The sequence below is a fragment of the Hetaerina americana genome, unplaced genomic scaffold (genome assembly GCF_022747635.1).
Source record: "Hetaerina americana unplaced genomic scaffold, ioHetAmer1.1.p SCAF_54, whole genome shotgun sequence".
NCBI lineage: Eukaryota > Metazoa > Arthropoda > Insecta > Odonata > Calopterygidae > Hetaerina > Hetaerina americana.
In genome coordinates, this window is record NW_027287139.1 from 742,860 (window position 1) to 764,882 (window position 22,023).

The window sequence follows — 22,023 nt, forward strand, 5'->3', positions numbered from 1 at the left end:
GTAGCACACTTTTAGGAGAATTTTATATTTCTAATATTTATATTTTATATTTCTAATGTGTTTACTTTATATTTCTAATTTATTATATGTATAATTACCCCAATCGTACGACGGTAGGCAAGATCATGCCACTAAAATTAAAGAGACTAAGATCACAGAGAACAGATACGAACGAACAATAAGGGATCAGAATAACATTTCCCGACCGCGGTAGGGGTAAAAATATTCGCATCAAGATTAATCTGGTGTATTTTAAGCCTCCGCTGCACACACTGGCGATAGCTTGCAGCGTACTGAAAAATATAAATACAATGCAATAAACATATTTCCTCCAGAGAATGGTGACGAAGATTGTTTCGAAGGATGCGGCCGTAGACCCTCGTAGGGAGGAGGCGCGAGGCAAAATGCGACCGCCTAGCGTGAGGCCGATTCGGAGCGCCCCATCTCGGGACGGGCCGCAAATCGGCGACCGCAAACCATCGGGCAACACGAGCGAGCCACGATTTTTTTCAATTGGTCCACGGGAGCGAGCGCTTCGCTGGAACGAATGGATTGAGTGAATTGGCGTTGAGAGGGGGCATCAGCCGTGGAAGAGTGCGGCTGCGGCCGAAGAATTCGAGGATCTGGCGCACCGAATTTCGGCCAGGTCTGAGGCAGCGGACCAAAATAATGTGTTCGAGGGGGTTGAGGGGGGGTGCAGGCAAAAGATTCCGTGACTGAGAGATGTTCGTGGCGGTGGAACTTGTTCTGGGCCAATCAAAGTAGCTGAATAAACAGGATCAACATAAAAACTAGTACATAAATACAAAAGAAGCTCTATCGTACTTACAAGGTCTGTCCCAAATGTAGTATAACTTATTTTTTCCCAGATAAACGGGCGCATGGGCGGCGGTTTCTCTGGCTGGGATCGAAGGAAGGGAGTCCCTGGAAAGGCTGCAGGTCGGAGGCTATTGGCTCCCAGCCTTTGCTTAGTGCGCCTCAATCGTTTGCGAAACCTCTATAAACTGATCTCATCACTACCCATCATGAACCGGTTATTTGCACAGTGCATCGCCATCATATTTTGGGGGAAACAGGGCAAAACCGGAAAAGGCACTCCTGACATGCTTAGGGTAGCTTATGGTGATAACGCTAACGGGTGGTTTTGAGTGGCACAAGTTGTGTCGAGAGGGTGGAGAAGATGTTGAAGACGCCAAACTTTCAGGACGCCCTTTGACCGCAAAAAGTGACGCAAATCTTGGAAGAATGAATGTTTTGTCTGACAGGGATCGCAAATTTAGTGTTCGTCTGGTTTCTACTGAACTTGGTATCATTAAAAGTGATGTGCATCGATTTGTGGGCAAAAGCATTGGCATGAGAAAGTTGTGTGTGAGGTTGGTGCCGCGGACGGTCTTTCCGGACGAACAAAAGGAAACTCGCGCGCGGATCTGCCAAGAGTTTTTCGACCATATGAGTGAGGATCCAATTTTTTTAGACAGTACCCCACCAGACTTCCTCCTCTTCCCCCTCCTGAAATCTTTGCTGAAAGGACGTCACAAAGGCACGGTGGAAGCATTAAAAAAGGCCGTGATGAGGGAGCTGAGCAGCATTTCGGGCGCCGCCTTCCAACAGGTGTACGAGGCGTGGAATACCCACTGGCAGCGATGTGTTGACGGGGTTCTAGGTTCTGATTCGAGGAATATTCAGTTAATGTGTCAATTCTGGAAGTAAAGGTTTATTTAATCAACTCGGTTCTGCCACATACTTTCGGGACGGACCAGGCAGGTATCAAGGGCAATCGGTTCGAGCCTTTGCTCATCCTTTATTTTCCGTCAAAATAGAAGTAGAGAATATCTTGCATAACCAACCTATTTCGATTTTACATTTAGATACTATTTATTTATAAAATTAGTGAATGTAATCACAAATGCATTCAATCAGAAGGTCAGTTCAAATGCTGAGGGAAGAAATCAACTTTTGCTAAGGTGATATATCTATTAGCGTACATCAGCGGCTTTCTAAACTTCATTATTGCCAAAGCTATTTTTTAAACCCACTAATATGAGTCATAACACAATAAAACAGACAAACCCTGATCTTAAACCAAGTCCATGGCAGATCCCATGGCATGGCATGGATCCCTGTGAAAAAGTGTGACTAAAAGAATTGTAAAAAATCCAGAGAAAATCATACGGATTCGTGAAAAATTTTTATAATAAGAAGGCAAGCGTGACGGCTTTAAGGGGAACTAGTTTCACATTGACCTAATTCAATCATTTTGGGTGAAAACATCACTAATCATAGTTTAAACGGAGATTGTTACTTGGCCCTCCAAACTGTTAAAACAATATATTCAGGATGAACGCATTTGATTTAACTATTCCATCAATGGTTTCCCAAAAAACTTTAGTGCCCCGAAAAGCATGCAGCTTAGTTTTTCTCACAGATAACCATTAGTATTACCTGGATTTGAACCTCGCATTCTGTCTTTAGTGACCTTAGTGCCATCCACCGAATTGCCTTATCCCTGAATATCCAAGGAGTACAACGGAGCCTTGCTTGTTTGCAAACTATTTCCGCAGAAACGGTAGAAATGGAAGGGGTGTAAAGCATGATTACCTCTTTTAATTTAGAAATGGATAAATCGACATGTACGTATAACAAGTAACTAAAAAGTAGTAAATAGCTATCGTAGCAAATTAATTTTAAAAAGTAAATGTAAATCACGTAGACTGAGAGCAGCCAATAAGTTGGAACAAAAGGCTTATAAGATTAAAGCACAATGATCAGCATTTATGTTAACAATAAGTTTCGCCGTAAGACACGTGTCGCCTGTTGGCAAAGTATCATGATACAAACGATACTTCCTCCCAGTGTTGATTAACGAAGGTATTCCTTTACTCCGGTGATAGCAATACTAGTGTATATTAGGTTTGTTGTCAGTGGTATTTGAGGAAGTCAACCTCCATTACTTATCCTACAAATGTATGATGAAGAAAAATATGCATGAGGGCTTGCAACTGTGGGGGCCGGCCGGCCGGGCCGTGGCCGACTGCGGGGGGTGAGTTGTATTGCTCAATAAAGGGTGGTAAACAATAAACATATGACAAGGCTTCCGCGGTCGCCATCCCGCGAAATCTTGCAAAGTTGAATCGACAGCGGCAGCAGAGAATAAGACTCAAAAGAGGACCGACCAAGTTATAACAACGACTTGGAATTCAAAAAATATGTGGTGTAAAAGCAGCTTAGGGTTATTCAAAGTAAAATAAAATATTGGGACTGATTGGAGTTACGGTTATAAACGAAATATGTAAAAAGGAGGCCAAGTGAGTCAGCAAAGAGTGGTTCTATTGCTGAATAAAGCGTGGTAAACAATAAACATATGACAAATAAATTGGGCTAAAGAAGCATAGTAAACATAAAGGAGATAAGAGATAGAATGTTCTTAGTAGATGTAAAGGCTGAACCAACGAACATCGTCATTATTCAGGCCTACATGTCAAAACGTAACCATATGAAGGAAGAAATAGACAGTGCAAACGGTGGCTTGGAAGAAATAATTACAGTCATTCCCGCAAGAAAACATTTGACAGTGAACGGAACGCGACGGTAGGCAAAGGCAGAGATAGTAGTGAGGGGAATACGGTTTAGGAAAAGGGAATGACCACAGGGAGAAGGAAATCAAGAGAGTGCTGCAGGAGGCAGGGTTAAATCATATCCGGCATTTGGTTTAAACACCACAATAAGCGTAGAACAAAAGTTAATTGTCTTGAATATTCAGAGAGATATCAGTTGAACTACTTGACTGCTAGCCAATGATTAAGGAATAGTGCGATCGATTCGTTAGATTTCCCGTGAATGGATGAAGATTCCTATCGTAATAAAGTACAAATAAACTATCGTTCTATTCAAGAGCATGAAACAGATTGAAGACGGATGAAGAAATAGAATATAAAACCATTAAATGGAACAAAAAGGAATATCTGGAGGCAGTGGAAAAAACAAGGAGCAAAGACAAAGAGACAGGAAGAGCAGAAGACAAATGGGCACCGATGAAAAGAAACGATACAAAGAGTCGCAAAATAAATTGTAGGAACAGTGAAAAGGAAAATAAAACCACGGATTAGAGACGAGTTGATTAGAAATATAGAAGAGAAAAGTAAATAGAAAAATGCAGCCATAGTGTTATGATGAAGAAAATTTAAAGAGATAAATAGAAAAACGAACTACGCGGGAAACTAAGAAGACGAAAGAAGATTGATGAAGGGCAGAGAAAAAGTGCATTGAGAGTTGAAAAACTAAGGATAAAATGAGTACGCTGTATAGAACGGCAAATAATATATCAGGAGGTAAAATGATAAAATCCATGAACACTCTCAGAGATATGGTAAGAAAATTATTACTAAGGTATCATTATTAAGGCCAGCTGCCACCAGCCTACAGCCTTTCCTGAGACTTTCCGTTCTCGAACCCAGCCAGAGAAACCACCGCCCGTCCGTCCATCTAGCCGGGAAAATTAATCCTACTACTTTTAGGACAGATCTTGGATATCAAGGTGAGAAATCCTGACCTATCAAAAGTCAACATTCTGATAGATGGCAGTGCGCTATCTTTTTTAGCTAAAAGTAATATTTCATTGATATTGACTGTTAGCTTATCAATTTAAATGATTTATCTCCACTGCTCAAAATATAGCCCATTGCTAAATTAAATAGTTGCCCAAAAATTAGTTCCTGAAATAATAAAACATTAAATTGAAAAATATTACTCATGAAAATTCTTTCCTTTTGATAATTTTTATGGTAATGACTTATTCCCGACTGAAAAGAGTCAATTCTAAGCATCAGTAGTGTTAATTTATAATTCAAGTAACTTATCAGCCATCCAATTCGTTCATGTGGAATTATGTTTAAACACCTTTTCAAATGAAGAGAAATCAATTTATTTGTCTACGGAGGCACTCGAGGAATTCGCTGCCGTTCTAATTTGCTTATATTTGGCACGCGAGGGTGGAAGTTTCCGCCACCTCTACCCTAGACAATCTGTAGATTTGAAGCACCGGGTTGGATTCATCTGTTTGACGGTGAGGTATGAATGAATCAAGCCTCTTCGGACCTCACAGCACCAGTTGTAATGGAAGAAAGAGACGCTGGGCGCGAATCGTGCCATTCGGCGACGACTTCGACTCAACCGGAGGGGCGATGGTATGAATGAATGAGGGAATGGTGCGACGGTAAAAAACGGCGCGGGGAGAGGTGGATGGAATCCCGCGGGGCCGGCCGGGCGTCGATCCGTTCCACTCCTTCGGTCATCGCGACTGACCGCGGGGAGCGGAAGTGCGCGGCCGGGGAGGCCCACGCGGCGGCTGAGGGACCTGCCGGAGACCGCAGCGTCGGGCGGCTTCGAAAGAGGATTGAAGTGGGAGAGGGAGATATCTTCCCATTCTCCCCCCTCGCTCCCAAATGCTCCGCGGGGCGTTCCACTTGAGGACTGGCGGGCTCCCGGACCGAACCAAAAGGACGCGTAGCCATGACCACCAGCGTTAAGATTTTTCCTCCTCCCTTCAGATGGTGGCGGCGAAAAAAACACGGGTATCTTCTGGACCCCACCGGAGAAAGCCGCTTTAGTTGACCCTCAATCTCCCCGCTCCCCCCTTTACCGCCGCCTCCCCCCTCTCTCACTCTCGATCTCCTCTGTCCCATCCAGATTGGATGCTTTGTCCCCGGTCCGCTAATGAGTGCCGCCCGTGTTAGGGAAGAATGGAGCGCTCCCTTCCCCCCCCCCCGCTCTCACCATCCGTCTCTTTTGTTGGTTTTTACCGCACGCTTTGGGTGGCACGGAAGCGGACGGGGAACGCGGTGGGGGTGGCAGTATGAGGGAGACGGAGGCAGTTTGCGGGAGGAGGTGCAGGGGATGAGACCGATGAAAAACAGGCGTTGAAGTCTCCTCTCGGATTCCATTTGACAGCAATCCGAGTGAGGCGGAGGATGCCTCGGACAAAAACGTCCCAAAGATCCCTTCAAAGAGGAAAAAATCTGGGCGCGTTCCCAAATTCTCGGGTAATTTTAAAGCGCTTTGTCTGTGAAGGCGCCGAAGTGCCTGTTTTTTTCCAAATAAAATACTAGTTGCGGTGCATGAGCAGAAACACTTACAACACAATACAATGCCTCTGTATTTATTGATCCATTTCCTCCGCAAATAACTGTTGATCGAGTGGGCATCAGTCACTATAGAAGTGAGTGATAAGTCGCTCCTTCTACAATAATGACTTAGGCAAATTATTTCCCACTCACATTCATACTCCGCGTAAATATAAATGCCCAATAATCCTTAATTCACATTAAATAACCTTCTCATGCGTATCATCTTTACTTTTTATCCCAATAGTCAAAAATATTTCCACATACACAAGCATTTTATTTAAGCTATTTTATATTTATAAGATGGATGAGATATTTATATTTTTCCCAATTAATTGAAAACTCACCGAGTTTTCCTGAGAACTTGTACCAGAATAATGCGCTACAATGTTAATTCTCGAAATGGGATATTATCTCTAATACTGAAGGATATCCCTTTAGGATAAAGTTCGACTACAAGCCCATCCAATGGCATTCTCAAGAAATATATCGGCTTATACTGTCTTAATGTATGTGCAGAAAATATTAACAATCTACTATAACCCCATATCAGTTTCATCGAAACTACAGTAAAATTGAGCGGTAATTAGTGCTCGCAAAGGACCGATAAAAGCGGTAAGAGCGCTGTAAATTTCTTCGAACTTCACAAGTAGATCCATGGTTTTAGTTGCATCTAATTATGAATCTCTAAATGAGATTATAATGATTATAATGAGATATCCTCTCCATTTCCATTTCTTAGAGCTTAACAAGTAGATCCATGATTTTAGTTATATGTTACTATGAAAAACCAGTCGAAAAAAAATTGATGTGAATTTCAAGTTCGAAAGGAAAGTATAATATGCACAGGGATATAGCATATTAAGTACAGTTAGGTATTTTATTGGCTCTTGTTTTGATCTAATACTTTTAAGCAAAACAAAAACTTAATTTAAAGACATAAGTCGTTTCTGTCCAATTATGTTTCAAAAATTAATTATTAATGTAACAACGTCCTTTTAAGAAATAGTTACGATGCATTCAAATAATCCACATCTGCCGAATACCAGATCGTTATAACTGACACTCCCATAAGTATGCTTATCAATTGAAGAAACGGGGAGGGAAAAACGTGAAAGTTTCAGCCCTCTTCTTATTGGATGTACATGCACGTATGAATCATTTCATTCGCTCCCCTTAGGACCATGCAATGTCGAAAATGCCTACTTCTTGGTTATTCCTGGAAAATTCGTCTCATCTTTTAATTTCTGCTCCCCCATCGTGGCTAATACTTGTTCGGTCTCTCATATTCATACTTTGCTTTGCACAGTCTTTACTGTCCCTCTCAGAATACCTTCCACGACGCACATTCACTTTTGAATTATTTTTCTCTCACTTACTTCCAATTCAACTGACACAACCAAAGGAGCATTCTCCAAATGCCCCACATCTTCTTTATACATCGACATTCAGCCTTACTCAGCTTGGACTTTCATAACATAATATGGAAGGAAGTACGCTTTGTTTCACTTCCGTTCCTCTGTCTTAGAAAACATTCATTCTGTCACGTAGTCAATTTGTTACCATCAACGATTTCTGCCATAATTCGCACCTATGTTAACATCTTTATCTCTCATACTATTTTTTGCAAAGATATCTACCTTTTCATAAAAATATTCAATATTTATCCAATAGCACTTACTGAGGAAGCGCACTTTGCATTCTTCTGGCTAAATACGAGTCATTAATACTTCGCGACATGTTTTATTTCAAATCAATTACTCAAAGATCCCATTCACCTTTGCTCATATTTTCGATTCCGATTTCATAGACAATAGTCAATCCCGCTTGTTCTCTCTTTTGCAGTGACTTTATGGGTTAAATGGAAGAAAGGACCATTTGGTCTCAATTTCGCCCAAATAAAGACCTCTATCTATATAACTGCTGTCATAGATCCTGACCACCCACTTAATACTTTATAAATCTCATCCTATGCATTCTCCATGTGAGTGTAAAAATTTTAGATTAAGTTTTCATTCACTCATTCATGAGCTCCCTCAATCAGCACTTGCTTGAGTCCATAACCAAAATAGTCCAATCAAAATACTAACTGCTCATTAATTTTAATATCCTTTCCTACTCCTTGTTATGCAAGGACAACAATCATATGGTCCACTTTAAGACTTTAAGCATAAATTAAACAATTTTCACTCATGTGTCAGTTATTTTTGCCCCACGCTTCAAGATTCAAAGAAAAACACGTGTACAACGTACACCTGACGTGTTTCGTTCGTCAAAACTCCGCCAAACCTCATATCCATTTGAGTAAATTACCTTGCATTCATTCTCAATACCTAACGCAACTGATGGACCTTCACGATCAACACAACTGTTGAACATTACAAGCAATAACCCAATCGCACAATCATGACTTCCTCTCCAAAATGCCGAATATATTAATATCAGAAATTATCACTGATTCTATCCTTCATTATTTTCATCCGTTTTCTTCTCTTTGGTTTGCTTATTTTACAAAAGAGCTTCATATATTCTTTATCATCTTCTTTATTTGCATTTCGATTTTTCCATTTGCATTTATTTCTTTACACTCTTACTCGGAATTTTTTTAGGATTACTTTTCCCTATGTAAATATCATGCAATAATTATGGGACATATTAAAAAGATAGAAAAAGTTCAAAGAAAGGCAGCAAGATATGTACTCGGAAGGTACAAAAGAACGGATAGTGTCACAGAAATGTTAGACATACTGAAATGGGAGAGTTTGAAAAATAGAAGAAAAAGGAGTAGGTTAGGCGCGATGTATAATATTGTTAAAAAGGACGAAGCGTGAGAAGATTTATGGCAAGGGATAGAAAAGCCTAACTTTAAGGGAAAAAACGACCATAGCTTCAAAATAAAAATAAGGACTCAAAAAACAAATAAGAAAAAATACTCTTTTTTAAACAGAACTATAATTGATTGGAACCAGCTGCCTGGAGGTTTGTTTGAGCCCTTCCATCCAATTTTAGAAGTTTTGAGTTGAAATGTAAAGCAGCCACTGGGTAATAAACTTCATTGTAGTTGTGAAAATATTGTTTGTATGTGATGTGGACGGCATTTTGTATGTGATGTGGAAGTTTGTTTGTATGTGATGTGGAAGTGTGATTGTATGTAAAAATATTTTGTCTCTTATCTGTTTTTATATGTGTTCGTTTTTAATTTTCATTGTAAGAGTTATCTTTGACCTAACTTGACCGTTGCCACCAGGAAATTCGCCTAATTGCAACGTATTTGTGTAAATAAAATAAAAAATAAAAAATATATATATGGGTCGCGGTAGTCTAGTGGGTAGAGCGTTGGACTAATGACCGGAGGACCCGGGTTCGATTTCCGGGCAAGGAACTTTGGGCACCTGCAGCTCCACCCAAGCTTGTGATTTATCGGGTACTAGATCTTCCTGGGAAACCATAACTGGCACAGGGAAAGGAACTGGTCCCCCTACACTGATGTGTGAATTTCATACGCCGTACGGCTTAGTCCTGGGGGCACTCCACCATTACCAACCAGATCGACCTTCGAGTTGATCACTTTGTTTATATATATTTATATATACAGGTATATATATATATATATACAAATATATTTATTTATATATTTATATATATATACACACACATACATACACACACACACACACACACACACACACATATATATATATATATATATATATATATATATATATATATATATATATATATATATATATATATATATATATATATATATATATATATATCAACACATACATATATATATAACTGCCACTTTAATTTTTATTTACGAAGTAGTGCTCTAGTCCACCTGATATTAGCACAAATTATTTGCAAGACTGAATTAATGCTATATTCTTAGATTTTTTGCTCCATGATAACTTTCTTTAATTCTGAATTTCTTTTTCGTTATGATATTACTTGCTTTATGATATCACTTTATCGTCACCTACTATACCTTCTAAAATGCCCCTTTTTAAAATGAATCGTTTTACATAGGTAGCACCTCTCATTGCCTTCGTCATATTTACTATTGCTTTACGTTTCTTCTTAAATATGTCCAAATTAATAATAATTCTGCAATTACTCTACTTCAATTTATACAAATGAATGGAATGAAAATCAATAAAATAATAAATGCTATGGTCATCAGCATATGTCTTCAAAAATTGACAGAACTAAGTCTCGTCTGAAATACAGGTAGTGACATCTCGATTCGCTTCGCTGGTCTTGGTATCACATTGGCTCTAGATTCCCATGTCAGCCCAAGTGTCCGGGAACACTTTTTGCGGAGATGATGAAGTTTGCCATAAGACTCATCTGGCTGCTCATATTTGAAAAGGTAACCTAAGCATTGCGTTTTAAGAGTCCATTGTGATAAGTTCATAGAGTGGTCACATTTCAAAATTTGCCAACATATTCGAAAATGCTTAGCCTCAACTATATTTCATTCAATATGGCAATATTTTCCTGACCATTTAATCACTGTTTTTGCAATTCCTATAACTTAATAAAGAGACGGATACTTTGATAAAGGAAAGAAGAAAGAGCGGCTAATATTGCCAGACTTCACCCATTAATATAAATGCAAAGATTATGAATAAAAGATAATTGAATTTTATTAGCAAAACTAAATCCAACGGTTTCTTTTTAAAACGCAATTCAAATACGTAAATTTAGTATGCATTCCATCAGACTTTGATGGCAATCTCAAAGGTCATGCTCGGTAATGAAACAATGGCATATCCACTCCGGGTGATTGCAGCCACGTCGCCTTAATTTCCCTTAATAGCATTTTATGCGGAAAATATCCAGTGTCCCTGGCAATGACTTCTGCATATCGCGGGTTCTTATTCAAACACTGTTTTTCATTCCGGGGAGCATTTTCCTGATTGTCATCGACGTCGAGGCACGAGTAAGCGACGCACCGGACGCCACAAGGGCGGAAGGAGTGAATTTAACGTGAGAAAAGGCATTAAAAAGGCGATTCATTCACTCTTTGCCGGGGAATCGTAGAAAAAAGAGGGGGGAACAGGAATTCACTCCTTTCTCGCGGTAGGCCATCGAATCAGCGTCGACGGATCGAGAGCAAACAAATGCGAAGCGACCCCAACCGTTCCATCATGCGCACCACTCTCCTTTCTTTCGTCTCTTTTTTTTATTTTCATTGGATTAACGTGTGCCCATTTCCGCCACTCGCCCCGGGGGAGAGGGAAGTAGCGGGGAGTCGACGTCGAGGAGGGAACAGTCCGCCCCTTGGGGAGGGAATTTTTTGGGAAGGCGTGTCAAAGAATAAAGAGGCAGGCAAATGAAGGGGAGTTATTCGCGATAAGGCGCCGCTGTGCGATGGATGGATCGAAGGCTGGATGCGATGGGGGCAGTTGGGGTTTTGGCGTCGGTCAGGGCGGCAGAGTAAGGTAGCGAAGATAAGTGGGGGAGGGGGCCGTCGCTGCTCCGTCATCTGGGTTGCCAGCGAGTGAGAAAGTTCCGGAGGGGTAGGAGCGGTCACGGAGCTACCAGGAAAATGGATGCGCGCGAGGAGCAGGGGTGAGGAGCTAGGCAGGAGGCGGATCGAAGGGGGGGGGGAATTGTGGACATTGCGAAATACTCTTCCCCTTTCAAGTTGGCATTGTCCAGGGGGTATTGTTGATTTCGGGTCATCGCATCGCCCGTGGGTTTCGCCAAACTAGGAGAGGCTATATCATCAGATAGACTATTGCGGATTGCTACGAAAGGAAAAATTTGTGATAGTAGGGAAGGAAAGATTTTTTTAACACAAAGGTCAAGGAGAGAAAATTATTATCCTTTTCGGTATCGCATTACATTTGCATGGGGTAAAAGTATTGATACTATCCATAAGTTCGACGTGCCCACGAAACTACAATTAGGATCTCAGAAAATAAAATAAATTCACTATTTAGCCAAAAATAGCGTCAAATTAAATCACGTATCCATATTTTACGTAACTTGTTTGAATTGCTTTCCATACTCAGACTCATTATAATAATTATCCCGAAGACATATCTTTATTGGTCGAAATCCTTCGATTGGTCCATCGTAGCTCTTCGGTCAACGCTCATGATGGCTAACCCTCTCACATCTCCACATTATATTTCCCCAGAATCTGCCGTTATTTTATTTAGGTGAGTATTTCTATGTTTCACCCATTTATAGTATTTGATCCAAAGCCTGTCCTTGAACTTATTCTCGCTCACTGTCTCTTCGACATTGTTTCCAATAGCCTTCATTTCTATTCCATCTAATGAAATCGTACGTGCCTTAATTTAATTCTGTGTTTTCTAGGCTTTTTCCCTCGCCATTTGTTAGTCACTTGGTCTATCCATGCGATCTTTTTCACTATGCAAAACTTCCTTTCTATTGTTCCTCGTCATCTCCTTTCATTTGCTGTTCTTATTTACGCCGCGCTTCCCCTGAAAGGTGTGCTTCAGATATGGTAGCTAACTTGTCACCTTTCTTGTCCAAACACAAACGAACAATTTGGGCAAATTATTACAGCAAGAATCATAGTGTTTTCTCAGACTATTGCTTTAAATAGGCATGCTAATACCCCCTCATATACTATATTTTGTCCATGTCTATCTAACCAAGCATAGTAATAAAACCAAACGTTGATTTTGATATGTGAGAGCATATACTAAACGAAAGTACGCCATGCGTCGCGTGATATTTGGTTACTCGAAACGGGATGCCAGTTCTTTTAATTTTTCCACCATTTGCTTTCACCCAGAACTGTAACTAGCAGAAAAATGGCACCATTCTGCTTTTCAACGGATTTGCCCAAGGGGGTCCCTTCATATAAACTGGCGCTTGAGTAGATAAATAAGCCACGTGCATTAGTTGGCATGAAATTGGTCAAATACACAACGGGTACACTTGCCAAAATTTCTCGTACGAGAACTTTACTTTTTAGTATTCGAGCCGGGGCAGGGAGCATAAAAATAGCTCATGGAAACAAATGCGTGGAGGCCGAGATTACTCCGTGGGCTTACGAGAAGGCGTGAGTGGGTGAGGGAGGGGGAGGGGGGAGGGGCGAAGGTGGGGTGAGGTAACGAGCGCCCGCCTTCGAGGGGCGAGCCAAAGGGAACAACTCAAGAGGTGCAGGGCGGGGAGGGGGCGAAGAGGTGTAAAGGGAAAAGTCCTACCTCGTGATTAAGACACATCGAATCTAATGATATGGCGGCTCTCGCGGAGCAAATGCCGCCATGACCCGACCTCATCAATCCCTGTCGGATCACAAGGGGAGCGCGGGAAGGGGTACGGGGAGGGTGGCGAGTGGGTGTCGAGGGTGAGGGGAAGGGGAGGAAGGGAGGCAGGGGCCGTGTGGGAGTCAGGGGGAGAGGGTTGAGAGGGAAAGGGCAAAAAGAGATCGTGGGATTATGAGCGGGGGATGATGGGGAGGCGAAGGAAAGGACAAAGGCTGGAAGAAGAAGTTAGAAGGGAGGGGCAGAGAGGGAAGGGGAGGAAGACAGGGTATTGAAGGGAGGAAGGCCCTCCAAGGGTTGAGACGCGTCACGTGGAATTTCCTCCCTATTCTCTCCCCGTGCGATCTTTCTTTATTTTTTGACGGAAGAGGTTTAAGGAGGAAGGGGCCGCAAAGCTCGGAGGGATTATTGACATGCGCCTTAACTTTTTCCCGAAAAAATGAACATAAACCTATGTATAGGTATATTTGCGCTACCTTAAGTTGGAGTGGAAGCTGCGAGGCATTTTCCGTCGAGTTTAAGTTGTCGAAGGGAGAACGGAACCTCCGGGAAGGGCAGGGGAGGAGGGAGGGTGGAGATAGTGGTGTGGAAGAGCGGGGAGGAGGACGGAGACGGGGTTGCGGTAAGAAGGGCGGCGCAGAAGTGAGAAAGGTGCACAGAAAAAACGGAAGGAAGGGAAAGGTCAAAAGAGGACATTAACGAAGGGTGAGCTATTGCACTAATTGTTTCATTTTCAAGAAGGACAATTGGAGGGTGTGGACATTGGAGGGATGGATGGGGGTAGAGCCATTATCGCCCGTGGAAATTTTGGTGCCAGTTTTGCCAGGACATGCTTGATATAGTAAATAAAAAGACAGAGATTGGAGACGTTAAGGAAGAGAACTTGATGAAATGCGCTCTCATGACGAGGATATGTTCTGTACTTAGCATGCTTCAATTCAGTAAGTTTCATCCTATTTGATGACATTTTTTCACCTCTTATTTCTCTCTAGCATAAAGTGAATACTCGTCAACGAGAACGTTGTTAGAACAATTTACATATTTTTGTGTATTATTAGTTAGTAAGCGGACAATGAAAGTTCATCACGCATCACCTAAGGGAATAATAAATATATTACTTCCACTTTTCTTGTCCTTCCACTCTCTGAGGTTGTGAATGATGGACACAATAAAGACTTCTACTATCCAGAGCAAGATGGATTAAAGATAAATAAAAGTTTACGCAATAATGTTGACTTACAGGATTTTTCTGAGAAAGGTGAAAATATTCATGCTGCAAATGGTATCTGAACAAAGGCGATATTCTCTGGCAGAATCTCAGCCAAAATCAAATGCTGTGAGCCTTCGTACACTTAGTATATCCTTATAATATTAGAGCTTATTCATTCCAAACTAAACCTGCACTACGTTAAGTATCTTGTATCTGAAAATGCACGTTAGAGACTTGTACATTTTCGTCAAAATTTCTATGCAGCATATCGTTCAGTCATGTAACATGACTGAATTTAGACTGTCGGTTTAGTGTGCCCATGATCGCAGATCGTTTTGGCATTGATAAGATGACTGAAAACTGAAAATTTGGTGATGCGAAGGATATTTGCTAAAGTTATCCCGAAGGTCTTTAGACGGACGGCAGATCTCAGAGTCGAGAGTGTCTGCTTGCGAAGACCTTCTGCAAGGGCATCGCGACGATTCCTCAACCACCTGACAGTTCCAACTTGGCACCAACATACTATGTCTCATTTCCAAAAGTGAAATTCTCCATCATAGGACACCACCATGGGACACCCTAAGGAGAGCCGTCAAGGAAGCTCGCGCGCATGCCCTTAAGTACCTTCCGCCAACCTGTGAGCCTTCGATACGTGGAAAAGCCGCTATGGCAAAAGTATGTCGACGCTCAAGGGATTTACTGATTGAAGAATTTGGAGAGGAATTGTACGAGCAATATCTATTGAAAAAAATCTATTTTTCCGAAACTTTTTTTGCTACTTTTTTCACAAACCACGTATTGGTAAAATGTCATTTATTTTTCCGTAAGTAGATCTAATTAATTTCTATTCAGAAGATACGTGTGACAATTCTAGCTCAAAGGAAAACCAAAAAAATATTTTTTCTGACAGTTTAAATATAATGAGATCACGAGGAGCATCATCTCTCATTTGAGTATTATGGGAGTTGAGCGTTCGTCAAATTTCGCGTTTAAAGACTATTTGGGGGAACCTAAAATAAGAAAAAGAAATCTCATTTAACATATAATAATATGGATATACTCAAAATCTCCTGAATAAAGCATTAGAAAAGAGACTTAAATGGGAAGAAAACCATAGTTAAGAAATGACCGAAGAATTATAAATTAATTGATCGTATTGTGAAAGTAAAGACTAAAGGAAGAAGAGAAGAGGCTCCAGTAGAAGAGAAATGGCGCACATATAGCACACCTTTGGGTGTTAGCTGCTGAGGATCTGATGATCAGTTTATTCTTTTAGGTAAATAATTAATAATTATACCATAAATCTAAATTTAATAATTAATCAAATTAAAAATGGAATATTTTTTCCATAAAAAATTGAAAAAATGTGGAGTATATTTCTTGTACAGCAACTAGAGATTCCGTTGGCCCGACGCATCAAGCCGTATCGGTTGAACTACATCTCGGCTAGTAAGGTCCAATACTTAAGACTTGATTCTAAAAAGTGATTGGATTACTGGCATTTCAGGAAAGAAGCGCCATGTGAAGGTGCCGGTGAAAGGAAGATGCCGGGGGTGGGGCGGCCTGCTGACTTGGGTCGACGGCCCGTGGAGGGAGGACTCTGGGGGACCGCCAGGGGGTCGTGTCCGAGCATAACCAAAGTGGCTTCCTGGAAAAACTGGCTTCTTAATCAATAACGATTAATCTTTCTGTAGCTCTGGATTTTTCCAGGAAAGTTTTGGAACTAACGTGAAAATGCCCGTGTTTAAATTTGAGTGAAAATGCTGCTCCCCCCTTTCCGACACAGGGCGGATGATAGTGGCTCGCAATTCAAGTCTTCGAAGAACGAAGTGACCTGCTTGAGCCGCGATCCGGGTGTTGCGGAGAGATGTTGATTATCTTACTCGTGAGCTGCTCTCATGCTCTGCTGCCGTAGCGAGCGTTTTTTCGGACATTCTGAGCTTCTGAGGAAGCCCGAAAAAAAACTACCGCCAAGTGTTGAACATTTTTCGATCGAGATGACTCGGAAGAGCGATTGCTGGGGTCGATATTATAGTTTCTCCACTCCGTTTCCATAGAAAACAATTCAGCTGGAACAGTCCGTATAGACTCGGACATCACGAAAAATAACTATCGTATTTTTACGGTCCCACGCAACAAATTTACGTTATTTCTTCGCAACTGTCATTAATTAAGCATTTATTAATTCAGAGCACGTTCTAACAATATGGGGCTACGATATTATTGTATTTGTTTTTCAATGATGGCCTCCAAATTTATTGTCATAAACTTGATCAAATTAATTATCATTTTCTACTGAAATGAATGTTTTTCTCACATCCTGCTAACTGAAAAGAATAAAAACTTTTATTTGAGAAAAATGCTCAAAGGGGCAGATTCAAAAATTGAAAATAAAGAAGTATACAATTTTATAATTCTTCTGAAATATGGGTAAAGAAAGACTATATTTCCTCGTGGTTAGCTACTGCCGAAATACTGGCGGAAGAAAGACATGAACAAATTCACACGGAAAATTTCATAGAGGATAAATCCGTACACTTTTCCCCAAATATAATATACGCAGCCATTAATTGAAAAGTTATGTCAGCTTAAAACCAGTTATTACCAGGTTAAAACCAGTAAAGCCAGGATTCTGACAGCCATTTCAAATCAAGCCTAGGCATGGACAGCAACAAATTGGTTTCACATATTTTTATTCATTCACTGAATTCATACAATAATACAGCAATCTCAGTGGAATTCATGCAAATACCTTTCCGGTTCATATTTACGCATACAACCAACTCATATTCTTTGTTTCAACACAACTTGTAAACAAAACAAGATATGACGGCAGGATGTGCGCTGTGTGTTCTGCGTTCTTTAACGCGACCAGTGAGTTAATTCTCCTCTTAGAAGTGTGATTCCTGTGACATGTGCTACACAGACCAGACCGGTAGAAGTTCCAAGACTCGCATTAAAGAACATGAAAGTTACTGAAGGACTTTTGATGAAACGTCACTCCTAGCGTCATCTACTACATTCAACCCACTCATGTAAATTTGATCCTGAGATTCTACACCACGAAAATAAGGTCAAAAGATTTGATATTTTAGAGCAGCTTGAAATTGTAAAAGTAAATATGAATGTTCTTTTAAATGATCATATCTTCATTAACCAATCTCCTCTCCTCTGAATGTCGTCTCCAAGGCAAACAGTGAAACTCCCCTCTCCAAATGTCTCCACCCTTCGCGTATTTTCCCATCCAACCACCCCCTACCCTCCACCCTCAGTATGAGCCGAACAACCCTTCCCCGATAATGTCCTTCTTAGAATCACTTACACCTCATCCCTCAACCTGCCGCTATCTCTTCCGTGTCCCCTTCCCGCTTAACCCTTCTCCTACCTACCTGCCACCGTCCTCCCAAATAATGACCACAAGTGGTTATCCGTTTAAAATTTACCCATCGTGAATAGATCGCGGCTAGAATTGCCCTCAGCATTTACTCCAGTGGGTGGAGAGATGGCCTACTCACAGGAGGGCCCGGATTTGACTCCCGGGGATGCCTCTGGGCATCCTAAATTTCACCCGAGCTGTGTGATTTTTCGGATAAGTTCTTTCATGGAAATGCGGCACAGGTTTTCCCCCCCCTACTACCCTGATGTGTGAATTTCACACGCCGTTGGGCTTAGTATTAGATGACCTCTACCCTCACCTACAAAACCGACCTTCGTGTTGATGACGGTGGTCCACAGCAAAATGTTTTTCAGCTTAAATTCAAAATGTTTTAATTAGGTGATTATTATATTCCATAATGTTCATTCAGGTCGTGCAAAATGTGATTTCTGGAAAAAAACCATGCAAGGGGCCGCGTAGCTGATGATGAGGACAAGGGGAGGAGTAGGGTAACGGATGAGAGATGGGTGGCTGGGGTGAAGGGGATGGGGAGGAACGAATGAGGGGGGAGATGTGTGAAGTGGATGCGTGGCAGGGGACGCAGTAGGGAGGCGCGGGGAATGGGGGGAAGGGATATGGGGGGGGGAAGGAGTGGAGGGAAGGAAGGAGATCGGGGCGGGCTCGAAGTAAGGAATAAATTTGGCCGGGGTGATGGAGGAGCAGGGAGAGGAGGGGACGCACCCCCCGGGGTGGCGGGGGAAGGGGACCATAGGAGGTTGAAGAGCCGGAGAGTGGAGGACGTGAAAAAATGAATAAAATTACCGGAATGAGGAGGAAGAAGAAGGCGGGGGGAGGTGGTGGAAAAAATATATCATGAGACGGAATCGTGTGGAGATTTAGGGAGACGGATGCTTTTGGAAGGATGGATGCGATTGGGCGAGAGGAGGGAGGGAGCTCAGCCACGGTCCAATGAAGTGGGGGGATAGAGGAAAATAAGGGATTCCCCGAGTGAATAAGGGGATGGGTGGGTGGGGGAGTGCGAGGAGGGGTTGGGGGAGGTAATGCTGGGAGAAAGGCGCCCAAAGTAAGGTGACCCTAATCTCTCTTTTTTTCCCTTGTCGAGTGAGCGCGGAGGGAGGGAGAGGGAGGAGGAAGAGGTGAGGGGTCGTATTTTTATAAAACCTCTCCCTCACTCTGCAAAGTTAAAAAGGGTGAGCGATGGGGGCGTGGGAACGGGGGAGGGGGGAGGCGGGATTTGACGCTGTGCGGCTTGGGGGGGTGAGTGTTTGAAAGGACCCCTCTGTTTTTTTCGAATAAGGGGCTGAGGGGGGTGGCTTTGCGCGTGGAGGGAAGACGAAAGACGTCGGGATTGAGGAATCTAGAAGGAAGGATTATTGGTCGGGATTATTTACGGGAAGGGGTTGAAGTGAAGGGAGAGGGTGGCTTTCGATATGGAAAGAAATTAGGATGGGGGGTGAGTGACGAGAGGGGTGGGTGGGCGCTTCTCCCCGGGGGTGCGGGCACTTCGTGGGCGTCGTCGCCTCTCCCCCGCCCCGTACTGTCCTAATCCTGTTGGTTTATCACCGACCCTTGTAATGCTTTTTGGAACAGGGACCTGGCCGTGAATCCCTTCCACTATTTCGCGCTGGTAAGAGAAGTTCTAGTGCGCACAGTTGGTACGTGTGTCATAAGATACCATCCTTACGCATTAGCGGGTTTGTTTTACTTCGCTATTTGGAAAATTATTTGAGCAGAATAATTTTGTACCTTATTGGAATACGTTACACGATTAATGAAAATACAGACAAATCGAATGGTCTTGAGAAATGTTCAATCTATTTTTTTATATTTCATTAGAGGAGGGTTTGGCTATGCTGAAGCGTTTTCCTGTTTGGCTCTTCAACTGCGCCAATTTGTAAAAATTTGGATGAATGTTTCTAAAACATTATTTTACTCCTTGAGAATTTTCATTAGCAATGATGTTGATCATCATTTATTGAGTGATCATAAAAAAACGATTAATATGAGGAAATAGGAATCGAAGCATAAAAATAAAATTGTAAAACACTAACTATAGAAGAAGGGGCAGTTCACCAATCTTATTAAGTATTTTAGAAGAATGTAAGGAAAAAAATTGTGTTGGATGAGTACCTTTCGACGACGAAGCTAATTTTGATGACAAGCATTCGCAGGAAACATGCGCATAAAATCTAATTGAGGACTTTGGTATTGAGCGTAGTTTTGTAATACTTGGAAACTTGGTTCTAGGGATGGAGAAGACACTCAGAGGATTGTGATTTTAGAAAGTGAGAGTGAAGACGGATAGAAAAAGTTAAATTGACCGAAACAAAACCCAAATGAAGACATCTGGGCATGGTTATGGAGAAACAATGGTTATCACGAGAAATAAATTTGCGAAAAGCATTATTTGAGGATACAGGGAAAAATAAATGACAATGCTATCGTGGTATAAGGAAAATTTTAGCTTTGCCAGGTATCTAGAGATACCTATGGCACTGTTTTCTCTATTACTCGGTGGTATATCTCCATTGCACAGGTAATAGAAACACAGGCATTCTATAACTAATAATTACTGGCCAATCAATGAATAAATATTAATTGTGGAATTGCTGTGTTTTTTATCTGTACTGTAGATGTCTAAAGAAAATAATATACATATTGGAAGGAATTAAGAATGGGGGGAAACAAATGGTGCTGAAGAATAGTATATTCTAGTATCCCACCTGTGTGGTCACTGGAACAACACCCATTACTTTATACTGGTGGTACATTTTACTTAAGGAACATTGTTCTGTGCGTTATAAGTCAACAATAAACCAAATCATTATTATTCCAAAGAGCGGAAAAGACCTAATAACCTTTCGTGGTGTTGAGGGTCGTGTTATAAAGGGCTGGAAGTGTTGAGGTGACTAAGGCCTGGGTCCATTAAAAAACCTACCTTAGTCGAATTATTACCAACTATGATAACTGTTATCATCCTCTGACAGCAATAATTTGAGAAATGGTTTCCTGCAGATTTCTATCGCATGCTCTTAGTTATGTTGACCTCTTAATTCTTTATACCTCCCTATATGCAATCATTGCATCGTCTTTGCTGGTATCTTCCAATCTCAGGATTTTGCCAGATTCTCCGCCTTTAGGTTCTGTCTTCCGTTGCTATCGGATATTTAAGAAGACTTTCATTTCTTATAACATGTCTAATGAAGTTATGTTCTTTCATTTGACATACTCCAAAAAAAACTTTTTGTCCTTTCAGTAGTAGGTTTTATTTATCGGTGAATAGCTTTGTTTTTTAATCTTCGACATTTTTTCTGCAGAATATATTTTTTTCCAATTTTCCCTTTTCTATTTCAACTGGCGTCCGTGCCTTACCATAATAGAAAATCGTGCGTCTTTCTATTTGATTGGAAAAGTATTTACTTTTTTCTTTGAGATTGTTAGGGCCAATACATTGTGGGAATCGATGTGTAAAGCACGAAGAAAGAATTGAAGACTTGGCGTTTCCACAGGAAAGAATTTATTACTGTCCATTATTTTCACTACACTACAGCATATTCTTGAGTCCAGATGATACTCTGTGAAAGACGACCGAAAAATACTACAATATACTACGAAAATGGCGTGATCGACGGCCACAGGCAGCAAATATCCCACCTCTCTGGTCAGTAGAGCAACACTCTTAACGTTTTACTGGAGGTTTAAGTCGCTCAATGGCCATTGTTCTGTGTAAGGTCATGTTAACCACCCTATTGTTATTCAAAAGAGCGGAAAAAATTGAATAGCCTTCAGATTTATGGATGGATATATGTACAGAAATGAAAGACCCCTTTATAGTTTAATACCTAAGGATACTTAATTTCTTTCTCTATGAGTCGAACCTTTTAAGTGGAGACTTCTCGAAATAGTTTAGTGTGTTCTTTTCAACTGCTGTTAGTGTAACAGCAGTTGAAGAACGGCTATTCGACTGTTGCACAAATTACGATTTTGACCAAAATTAATAACTAAATTTGTTCAGTGGGTAACCACACTCTCTCAATCCAC